Raw genomic sequence first — 11,035 nt, forward strand, 5'->3', positions numbered from 1 at the left:
TCAATGCCTATGTCCTTCTGAACCACAGAAGTTCCCTTGAGGTGCTGTGTATCCTAAAACAGAATAGTAGATGTGGAACTTTTTATACATTGGAAGTAGTTTCTTTGCAGATAAAAGACATACATGAATCCTGTTCCATTTCTGTTTTTCAGTGTTTTCCTTTATCTTCTCCCTATTTCATCTCACTCAGTCTACTTTCACACCAGCCCTTCTGTTCTTCCTCTACGGTATTTTCAGAACAAAACAGAACAATGCTAAAATTACATACTAGTGAAAACACAGAATATTTACATGGACTTAAGTGGAATTGGGAATTCAGTCACATCCTTCTACTTTTTCAACTTGAGGGATATTTCTGGACAAATTAAAACAGAATGAGCTTTTTATAGATTACTTTAGTAGTACTGAATAAAGTGTATTTGAAGTATAAAATGATAGAGAATGGCTAGGTGAAAATAAACTGAAAACTCATCATTCTTTAACGTGTACTGTCATTGTGTCGATTGCGTAAGTCCTTATAGTTTAGCTTATTTACTGAATAATAGGAAACCTGCTTATTTTCAGTTATTGTTGCAATGAATCTTGCCTTCAGTAAACATTGTTCTGGTCTTTTGATAACCTCTTACTTCCCCTCCAGTATAGAGGACTGTAAGATACCACTCATAAAATAAAACAACTATGTTTAGGAATGATGTAATTTGTTATAGGACTTTTTTACTTATTGCAGTTTGTGCACTTTGATACAAATTGGGAGTTGAAACACCCTTGATGCAGTATTGGATTGTTGCATGTTTAATTGTGGTAGTGGTTATTGAGATCCTAACAGAGCAACACTTGCCTGTGTAGTTAGCAGCACACCATTAATGCCTCCAAACTTTCCTCACCTTTATAAAGCCTATCATGCTAAAGAGGGCTAAGGTTTATTTTTGTGCTAGACACCTCATAAACGTAACACTAGCATAAAGATGAATCTCATCTCTGTTGATTCCTCTTATCTTTCATTTGCTCTCTCAGTAAATATTAGTATTTCCAACAAGAAAGGCTTTTAGGAACCAACTGTGTGCTCTAGGTAAGCTATGTATAGTCGCAGCTCAACATGTGAGAGCATTGCCTCTGCATAACTTACTCCTTATGGAAGGAGAGTCATTTCAGTATTATTAATTCTGTACTTACAAATAATAGTAGTGAAAGTCATTAACCACTCAAAAGCACCTGTTTGAAAAATGGGAAGGCTTTTTATTTGAGTAATTTTAAAGAGGTAAGCAATAATAGAAAGAAACACCCTGAAAATTAAAAAAAGTTGTAATTATACCTTGCAGGGGAAGACTTGCCAAAAATGCTGAAATACTGCTTGCATCATCTAATCTGCTTCATGAATTCCCTGTTTCAAAAAGTTCCTGCCCTTGTACATTTTCAGTTGGCCATCAGGAAAGACTGTATTAAAAACCATGGGGAAACACTTCATCCTCCTCTGATAGAAGCTAAAGATGTGTGCCCTTTTGTAACATGCAGATAAAATCTTAAATTTGTTCAGAGATTCTATCAAAGCTGTCAAGTCTTTGAACCTGCTGTAGTGTTTGGGCCTGAATAGATCGTATAAATCAGTTTTGTTTCTCAAAGCCTGTATTGTTTATTGCAGTAATAGTAAATTTTCTGTTCTGCTTTGCTACCCCAGCATTTTCCTTGTGCTGATGCATCAAGATGGCTTTTGGAGTCAGAAGCGAAACACAGAACAGGCATAACTGAGTGAAAAGGAAGAGGCCTCAACAAAGGGAAATTAGAGAGCAGCAGTTTAATGAATACTCCAAAAGGAGAATGATTGTTTGCTGCAGTGTCAGAAAATGAGCATTTTTCTTTGCAACTATTAAGTGTAAAAACTTTAAGCAAGTAAATAGTATTTTCTTTTTACAGGTGGGAGAAGAAATCAGGAATTTTTATGAAAGCTATAGTGGGATTTGTTACCTGAGATGATCTTCAAGAATACGCACAGGAGGAGCTCTGAGCAAGATTAAACTTCTTTCTCTGAGTACAATCTCAGAACTATCATAAAATAAAGAAATTACATTGACAGCAGTATTTTACCATGAAACTTCACCCATGCTGCTGGTTTAGAGATTTGATAAATTTATAGAGAGAAAAAAAAAGATAATTACACAAATGAACCAAAATTGTCTTGCTATTGTAATTAAAACTTGGGAAATACCTGCCTGCCAAAAAAAGTTCAACAAAAGGCTGAGATAGGATGAAAACTATGTCTGCATCTGTGTCAAATTTGTCTAACATTTGTGGCCACAGGTCATTCAGGAAAGCAACTACTGTTTTTGAAACTATATTTTCAATTTTTAATGTTGACACAATCTAATATAAATTCAGACTATGCTTTTCAGTCAGACCAAAAGTACTAAGGTTCTAACACCAAAGCAAAATGTTTTATTTTGTGTCAAAGTAATATTATTTGGACTTTTGAGTTTGTCTGTTTCTGTTTGCTGAACTTTAATATCTACTACAGCTGTAGACAGTGTAGAAAGGGCAGTTGTTTGGCTTTAGACAGTGTACTGAAGGGGAGTTTAGAATGGCAGTCAGAAAATCTAAAATGAAGTTCAGAGCTGGCATGTCTCCTCCAGGCAACAAACCATTGGAAAAGTTGACAATAATTTGCCTTCTATGAATGCAATGCTGCAATCACTGACACATCTTTTTGCATAATTCAGAATTGAAATGTGAACAGATCACAGCATATAGCTAATGAAGCATGAAAAGCCTTTGTAATTTAGTTTCAATTCATTAGTATTGGAGTTGCTTGTAACGTAGTCAAATGTGAAAGAAAAAAGTATTAAAACTAGAGGACATTTCCAGAGATCCTTAAGTACTGTCAGATTATTTTGGACCAAAACCAAGGTTAAGTGAAATAGATAAGGCAGGCAGAGGATGAGGTCTTAAACAACTATCTTAAAAAATGCTAATTTTTGGATTCCAGCACACTTTTCTAGTATTAGTAATGAAGATTGTTCTGTGACATTTATGTATAACATAGATCTGCTGTACTAAACTGCAGATTCAAAAAAGCCAGCTTGTAACTAGTAATAAAGGTTGAAGATAAAATTTCCATCAGCTCAGTTAATTTCTCATGCACCTGTTCTAACTTACCATTGAATAATCTATTTCCATTCTAACAGTAAAGTTTACCTGCTGTCTTCAAACCAGTACAAATTTACTTGATCAAATAAAAAAAAAAAAAGGTCTCATAAGTGGAAGTGCATCCAGAAAATGTCAGTTCCCTCTCAACTGAAACAACAATAAATTAGACCTAAAACAGCAGAGCAGGATTATCTTGTACTGGCTTTTTTGTCTGTGTCACTGTTGAAGGATAAAACCTAAAACAGCCAAATTGGTTTATTGCAATTCACTCTTTGAAATTTATTCTGAGATGAAGCAGGATTAATTTGATATGCTAGCTCCCCAAATAGAATATAAAAAAACTCCTTGAGCAGGATTATGCTCAGGACCATAATATTGATCTATCTATTGTTAATATTTTAGGTAAGAAAGAAAACTGCCTAAGTCTGTCCTTGGAAATAATAGTATACTTGAATTATAATTTCCTTTGTAATAGTGTTGCAAATCTGGTATTTTTATCTCCATTTTTGTCCAGTTCAGCAAAACTGTCTCAGCTATGAACAGCAAGAAGATGCCTCATTTTTGTCATGGAAGATTGACACCCTTAATGTGTCTTAGTTGCCAGTGAAGAAACCAGATAGGTTTCTTCCAAGAGGTGAAGGTTCCCAGAGAAGCTGTCTTCAGATTGAGTGTATACAACCTAATACTAATTTAGGGCCTGATCAGTGAACTGCTGACCATTTTCTAATATCCTCTGTTGGCTCTGGAGTGAGGGTTTTGTAGGATCAGACTGTTAAAGATAATTCTATTCTTACTGATTACAAGATTCGTTGCCCTACTTATATGTCTTGAATTAAGCTTTGAGTCCTGTGGGAGTTTACCATGACATCAGTGGGAGTTTGAATTCAAAAGGTCAGAGGCAAATAATACCTAATTCAGTTTACAAGAAGTATGCCAAATTTCTCCTATGTTCTGTAACTTAAGGTGTGTTCTAATAAACAGCAAAGATCTATGCTTTTGGAAAGGAGTTATTTCAGAGAATCCATTTGAACTAATGCATATTTCATTATTTTGAGACTGTAGATTACTGAGTCTCTAGACATTTGGCTTTTTTTTGTTTATGCATAAGAGGTGCTTTAAGTAGCCTAGTAGCTGTATAATATGACTTAGAGTATTTCTAGATTGTGTTCCATATGCTCTTTCTTCTTTGACTTGAGATATATTGTGTATTCCTTGCTGCAAGGCTGACAGGTATGTTTTGTAAAACTGAATAATTGTGGGTTTTTTAAAGAAAAAAAAGCATCTGATGTGTTCTTTAAATACATTTTGAGAAAGTGTTTTACAATCTATATGCATTCAGAGGTACTCAGTAGTTTTAGGAGTTAGACTTGTGGTGTGGCAGCTGGTCAGGAGTCTGTAGGCATGTGCAGTTCAGAGTTAATGGCCAGCTTGATGCAGTCCATTTGTTGGACTTTTGCAACATTCTCTACACTTGCAAGTCTCTCTTGCTGTTACGTCGAATCACAAAATGGTTTGGGTTGGAAGGGACCTTAAAGATCATTTAGCTCCAAGCCCCCTGCATGGACAGGGATACCTCCCACTAGACCAGGCTGATCCAAGTCCTGTCCAGCCTGTCTCTGAACACTTCCAGGAATGGGGCAACCACAGCTTCCCTGGGCAACCCATTCCAGTGTCTAACCACCGTCATAGTGAAAAATTTCTTCCTAGTGTCTAACCTAAATATCCTCTCTTCCAGTTTAAAGCCATTACCCTTTGGCCTATCACTACATGCCCTTGTGAAAAATCCCTCCCCAGCTTTCCTGTAAGCCCTCTGCAAGTTACACATGGTTTTTACCATTAAACTGATTGATTGACCTCATGGGAGATTTCACCAAAGGGTATATTTATGGTTTAGTGGTACAAGATGCACCATTCTGCACTGATTTCTATAATCCAGTGCGTGAATATTTTTTTTAAAAAGCTTCTTACAGTAAAATACAAAAAATATGCTCCAAATGTGATGGGTGAAGTAAGAATTGTGCTGAGGTGTAGAAGTCAGGTAGTTGCTACCTCCAAAGATGCTTCATTTTGACTGGCAGCTGTAAATCAAATGCAGCTTGAGAACCTTGTCCATCACACCCACTTGAGGTCTCTAGCTGCCTCTGTTGAGGAAATTTATAAAATAATTTTTGACTGTTTTATCAATCTTTGACTTGCATCTTGAATGCATCTGCAGCTTGTCAAGGTTCCATGGATTAAATTGCCAGCAAGACATTTACAACTAAGTTGTAACTTAATGTTAACAGCTGTTAACAGCACAAGCCTTCACTTTGTTTCTCACTGTACACAGTTGCAAGCATGCAGTCCTCTTCCCAGAAGAGAGGAACTACTCTCTGCTTCACTCACTGCTTGGGTCAGGACCAAATGAGAGAATAATTTTAAAATATGGGAAATAACTTTGATTCTGTCTATCTAAAGACTTTATGTGGTTTGTAAAGCAATTAATTAGGGCTTAGGACACTGCTCCCCCTAGAAAAAAAGGCCCTAGGACAGAAAATAAATGTGCCGTATTACTCTGAATACTAACGCTGTTGCCAGGTTTGAGAGGTTTCATTTTGTTATTGGTGCTGTGCCTATGTGATTTTTGGTGAAAACCTACTGCAGGTAGGGAGGTGTTAGACCCACTCATGAAATATTTCTCTTTAGATATCAAATGGTTAGAAAAATAGGAGTCATTCAGCAGTAAGTTAAAAAATACATCAAGCTGCTTAAGTTCATCAGGATGTTTTGTTTTCTGAAGCACAGTTGGGACTTTGTGCTGGGAATAGTGCATGTGTATTCTTTTATACAAAGCTTTTAGTGTCTGTTTAATAAATCTGCAATGCCTGACCAGACATACTTTGTACAAGATATGTTTAATATTTGGTAGGCTAAAATGGAACAAGTACATAAATGACCTGTCAAAACCTACAGCAGAGAAACATGAGGGTAAATAAATTGAAAACTTTTACCTTGCACAGTATTTCTAATCATGGGAATGAAAGCATGTTTTTCCAAACTGTTTTTAGTAGATATGCAATGGTACCCATGATTTTCAAATTCTTCTCCATCTGCTTGTGCAGCTCTAGGCTCTTTATCTAAGGTAGGTTTGAGCAGAAGAGCAAATGGCTTTCCTTGAATTATATCCACACTTCTTTTTTTAAAGGTGAGTTGATTTTTTTTTTTTGTGGTAATACTGTAAATGAGATACTGTAGACCTAATAAGGTAATCACCTGTTTCAAAAAAACTTGAGGGAAACTTGTAAAACCTGGAACACCAAAACTTACTTTAGCTGGTAAATTTGCTACAGCTGAAGGGAAAGGAGGAAGAGTGACTGATTGATGCCAGAGCAACTAACAGGGTTAGTAAATGGTAAGGAGCAGTGCATTTTTATCCAGTGTAAGTTTCTTAAATTACTGTTATGTACTTAAAAGTTTTATAGAAAGTTTGATACAGGCTTGATCATGTTTTTCACAATAATAATATCAAGATCCTTTTACTTGTAGCCTGGCTTTGATATATACTAAGTTCATATCTTCGGGTATTTTTATAGTTCTGAGTGTTAAAAACTTTGTTGGTGTTTTTCCATTTACCTGAGTGTGAAGTATTGACCAGCATTCAGGAGCTGGAGCATGTTGTGAGCTAGAAGTGAGAAAACTAGCACAACTGAAAAACACAATGGAAGGGAACTGTTGTCACAGAACTATCTTTAAAGTAGTAGAGACATTATTTAATTTTCTGATTGCAGTGATATAGTTTAAACTAGGGTTACAAAAGCTACTCTTATAAACCATCAAACATAACTTCTCTCCTGAAATACTGACCTTGAAAGTGGATGCGAGTTCACTGTATTCAGAATTTCACTCTGTTGCATCCCTGCATTAGCTACCTTTGACTTAAGTTATCTTTCACCATTTTTTTTCTGAGTTGTATGGGAGGCTGTATAGAATTGTTAAAGAGGAAGACAGAAGCTGTAAAACATCTGTAAAAGGAGAGCTGTATGCTGAATCGTAGAAAGTTAATTAGTGCTCTTCACATACTTGATATACAAGTCTTAATATGTGGCTTGTTGAGATTTTGCCACAGAATTGTAGCACAATCAGAAGTGTTGGTCAGAATTTCTATCTTGAAATATTCCATATCTCTAGTGCAAAACATTAATGAAGGCTGCTGTAAACAACACAGTTTTAGTGAAGAAGCTGATCCGAGGATGACAGATAGATGAAACCAGCTACAGACTGTATGAGGAATTCCTCTTGAGGAATTAACTATGAAGCTTTTTATAATCTTTCATGCTTTGACTAAAAATATTAGCACCATAAAAATTCTTCAGGGGGCAGAGTTGAGGTGGTAGATGCAGAGTGATCAAAACATAAAAGAGGCACATTTTCCCTTTTTATGGGGAAGGCCTTTTTTAGACCCGTCATATGATGGATTTGAAATGAAAGTTTAATGGACTCTCTGAGACAGCCATCTTTCTACAGCTTCGTTATTAACAACAATTTCATCCTAGCCAGCTCTCTTTTTTTTCTGAGCTCTTGATAATTAATTTATTTTATTTGTTTAGCAGCAATATAAGAAAAACATGCTCAGATCATAAAGTTAAGGAAGTGTTCTATTTTTAAAAACAATGTAAAACCAGTCAGCAGTAAATTTTGCAGAAGCTCTTAGTCCAAAGTTGTTTGAGTTAAAATGGAACAAGTTTTAAAAGCATGTAAATAATGTGAATTGATTTCATATTTAACCTGTATGCAGTAGTATGTGAGCTGTCATTTTTCCTCCCAGCACTGTGTAAGTAATGATGATGCTGTTTTCATGGCTGATGTTGTATAAAATGTTTTTCAAATAATGTTCACGGTGTAAAGACTGTTTTGTTAAAGTATCAGAAAATGAGACCAGGGAGGCAAGTGGGTGTATGATAGCTCTTGGTGAAACATGTAGCATTAAGTAAAATACAATTTCAGAATCTGTGAATACATTTTTACAGGGTGTAATCATCTTAATTTAATTTAAAATTGTTGCTTCACTGGCAACCTAAATGTACCAGGTACCTGGATTATGCCAGCTTCTTTTGAGTGCGGCTCTCTCTAGCCATTCAAATCCACTGGGCATTTGGCACAAGGAGAACTAAAAGCCTGAAACTTCACCCAAAAAGCCTTTTAACAGGTAGAAATGGTCCAGGGGCCACATTCTTTCTCATAGGTTCAGAAGTGGTGGTAGCCAACTGCTTTAATCCTTGGCCTTCCTACAGCTTACATTCTGTCCCAAACAATGACCAAAGAAATTATTTACAGTGCAGAAAGAAAGGAATGCAATAATATGTAGTATTTAAAATTAATTTATGTACTTTTATACCCTTTCTGTTAAGTTACTACCATATTTTCCTTTTAATGAAAAACAGATATGATCCTATTATATTTTTTTCTTGCACAAACTGGGATACCAATAATAAAGACTAAACTAATTTAAATTTTAAATGTGCAGCTTGCACACATATTCTTATATCATTTGTTACCCGCCTTTGAAAATTTAGGTTGCTGAGTCTAGTCTCTAGAGGTGGGACTGTATCTGTTAAGTGCAGGGATGATTAATGAAGACCATGTAGCTGCAATTCAAATATATTATTACTAGGTAGATAACATTAGTATTGCCTAACTTTGTTTCTGCATGTATTATAAGGAAAACTGAGGCAAGCTAAGCTGACTTGAAATCACCAACATAACTGAAAAATAACTGAAAATTCTAGTTGGTTGATACTTGAAGACTGGTAAAGTCACCCACTTTCTCTAATGAACCATTGCTTTTTCATTAACGAGTAACAAGGGTAGGGACTTACACGAGACACAAGTACATTATGGTATCTAAGTAGTATTTACAAAATTCATCAAAAAACACAATGAATTTGTTTTATGTAAACAATTTCATCAATATTATGTAAATTAAAAATAGCTGGATAGTCAGCAGAAATCATTCCCAGAAGGGAAAAAGCCTGAATCTTGCAACTTAAGGAGGCAAGGACACTGAAAGTGTCACTGTCCCTTGACCCTGTGTGTTCTGATTTCATCTCTGATAGGTTATCTTTAAGCCTGGATATCAGCTCAGCCTTCTAGCAGGGTTACAGATCTTGCTCTGAGGATCAAGGTGATGATATGTCCAATTCCCTGTAACGCTAAGGTGTTTCATAAGATACTGTACAAATATGCAGTTGGCAAATATAGTCTACCCAAGTCTGAGGTCTTAGCCTAATATACATATAATATAATTATGTTCAAACTTTAAATATTAGGGTGTTCCTTTGCAGCTATTTACTTTTGTTAATTAAAAGAAAAAAATCCTATCAATCCAGTCCCTTCTTGGATCTTGTTAGATTTCCCCTCCACAGCTTCTTGTTGGATCAAAGCTGATGGGCTCATAGACACACATAGTGTGAAAAGTATTCCTTTTGAATTTATCAAGCTTTTTTTTTTTTTCAGTCTTTTTCCGTTGTTTTTTGTTTGTTTGTTTTGAATTGGAATAATTAATTTTGAATCCACATGTCTATATTTGTTTGCATCATTATCTGTAACTATGGAATTTTTTCAGTACAGGTTTTCGTTCAGCAAGGGGGTACTGAAAGAGTCATGAAGTGATGTACATGGTTTCTGAAGCATGGCAATGGTATTACACTTACAGTCGATACTTTATGTGAAAGAACACTGATATTTGCAGTGTGATTCTTGATTGATATGTTCATTTATTTATTTATTTATTAATCTTAACATAATGCTCCTTTACATTGACATTTTATGGCCATTTCTCACCATGCGGTCACACTTCAGTGATGTACTTCACTGGGAGGGCTGCAGCAGAAGCAGGAATACTGCTTCCATAGATTAATTCAGTTAATTCAGATGTCTGGACTAGGTAAGAAAAAATTAAGTTTCTTCTCTAATGTGTACTTTGAAATTAACAGCATAAATTTAATTTAGGCCATCAATCTAGGCCTTTTAAAGATTTTTTCCAGCTGCTTAAATAGATGTGTATGATACTGAGAGTGTTTTAATGGAGTATTGCTGTTGTAGCAGCACAAGGAACAGATTTATGTAATAAAATTGAAAATCTTTTAGTAGAGACTTAAGTGTCATGTCTTTTCTGTGTTCTTTAATGATGTCGGATGTGGTTTCATCCTCAAGATATTATATTTTAAAGTATATAACTGTCATATTGCATCATATTCCACTCATGTAAGTGACAGCAGTTTCTGACCCTAAGGACTTAAAAATACAGTCACATTCACAGATAAAAGTAGGAACAAGAAGGAACTGAGGCACCTAGAAATCCTTTACTTGACCATGATGACAAAAGGAATGCACTGCACAACTGGATACTGGATGCATGTGTTAGCCTTCCCTGGCTGGTATCTGATTTGCAAAGTCACTTTTCTTTACGCAAGAGATCCTACCAGCATTTTCAGAGAGCCAGTCATTCCAAACAGGCTGCAGATCAGGGCTCTGCAGATGTTCTGGCAAAAGACTCATGTTCTGAAAAGGAAATGGAGGGAGTAGCCAAATGGCTTCATGAAGAATAACTGGAATATTTGGCAACCCAGGATACTCATGCATCTCTAAATTTTCTGGTGCTTCTGCATTGTATGATGTGCTGATTTGCTGTATCTGCCTCTATGTTTTGTTCTGACTAAATCACAAAACAGTCATTTCAGTGGAAAGGAGGTGGAGGAAAACCACTTCCTTGGCATCCATGTATGTTCAGTGGATGCAGCTGGGTGGCCTAGAGCTAGAGTCACAGGGTAACCTGTGAGAAACTGTTGAAGATTTCCAAGCCAGCTTCGATTTCCCTTTCCTTTCTTGCAGCATAAACATAACTTTTTTTCCCCCCCCC

At 35.9% G+C, this 11,035-nt stretch overlaps 1 protein-coding gene across 2 annotated transcripts in view; it reads left to right on the forward strand.

Annotated features, from left to right (window-relative positions):
• THSD4 (thrombospondin, type I, domain containing 4) overlaps window positions 1-11,035 on the forward strand; it is a 230,732-nt gene that overhangs the window by 192,303 nt on the left and 27,394 nt on the right. The gene's annotated exons all lie outside the window — the stretch shown is intronic.

This window comes from Chaetura pelagica, unplaced genomic scaffold (assembly GCF_000747805.2).
Source record: "Chaetura pelagica isolate M959 unplaced genomic scaffold, ChaPel_1.0 scaffold222, whole genome shotgun sequence".
In the NCBI taxonomy this organism is placed as follows: domain Eukaryota; kingdom Metazoa; phylum Chordata; class Aves; order Apodiformes; family Apodidae; genus Chaetura; species Chaetura pelagica.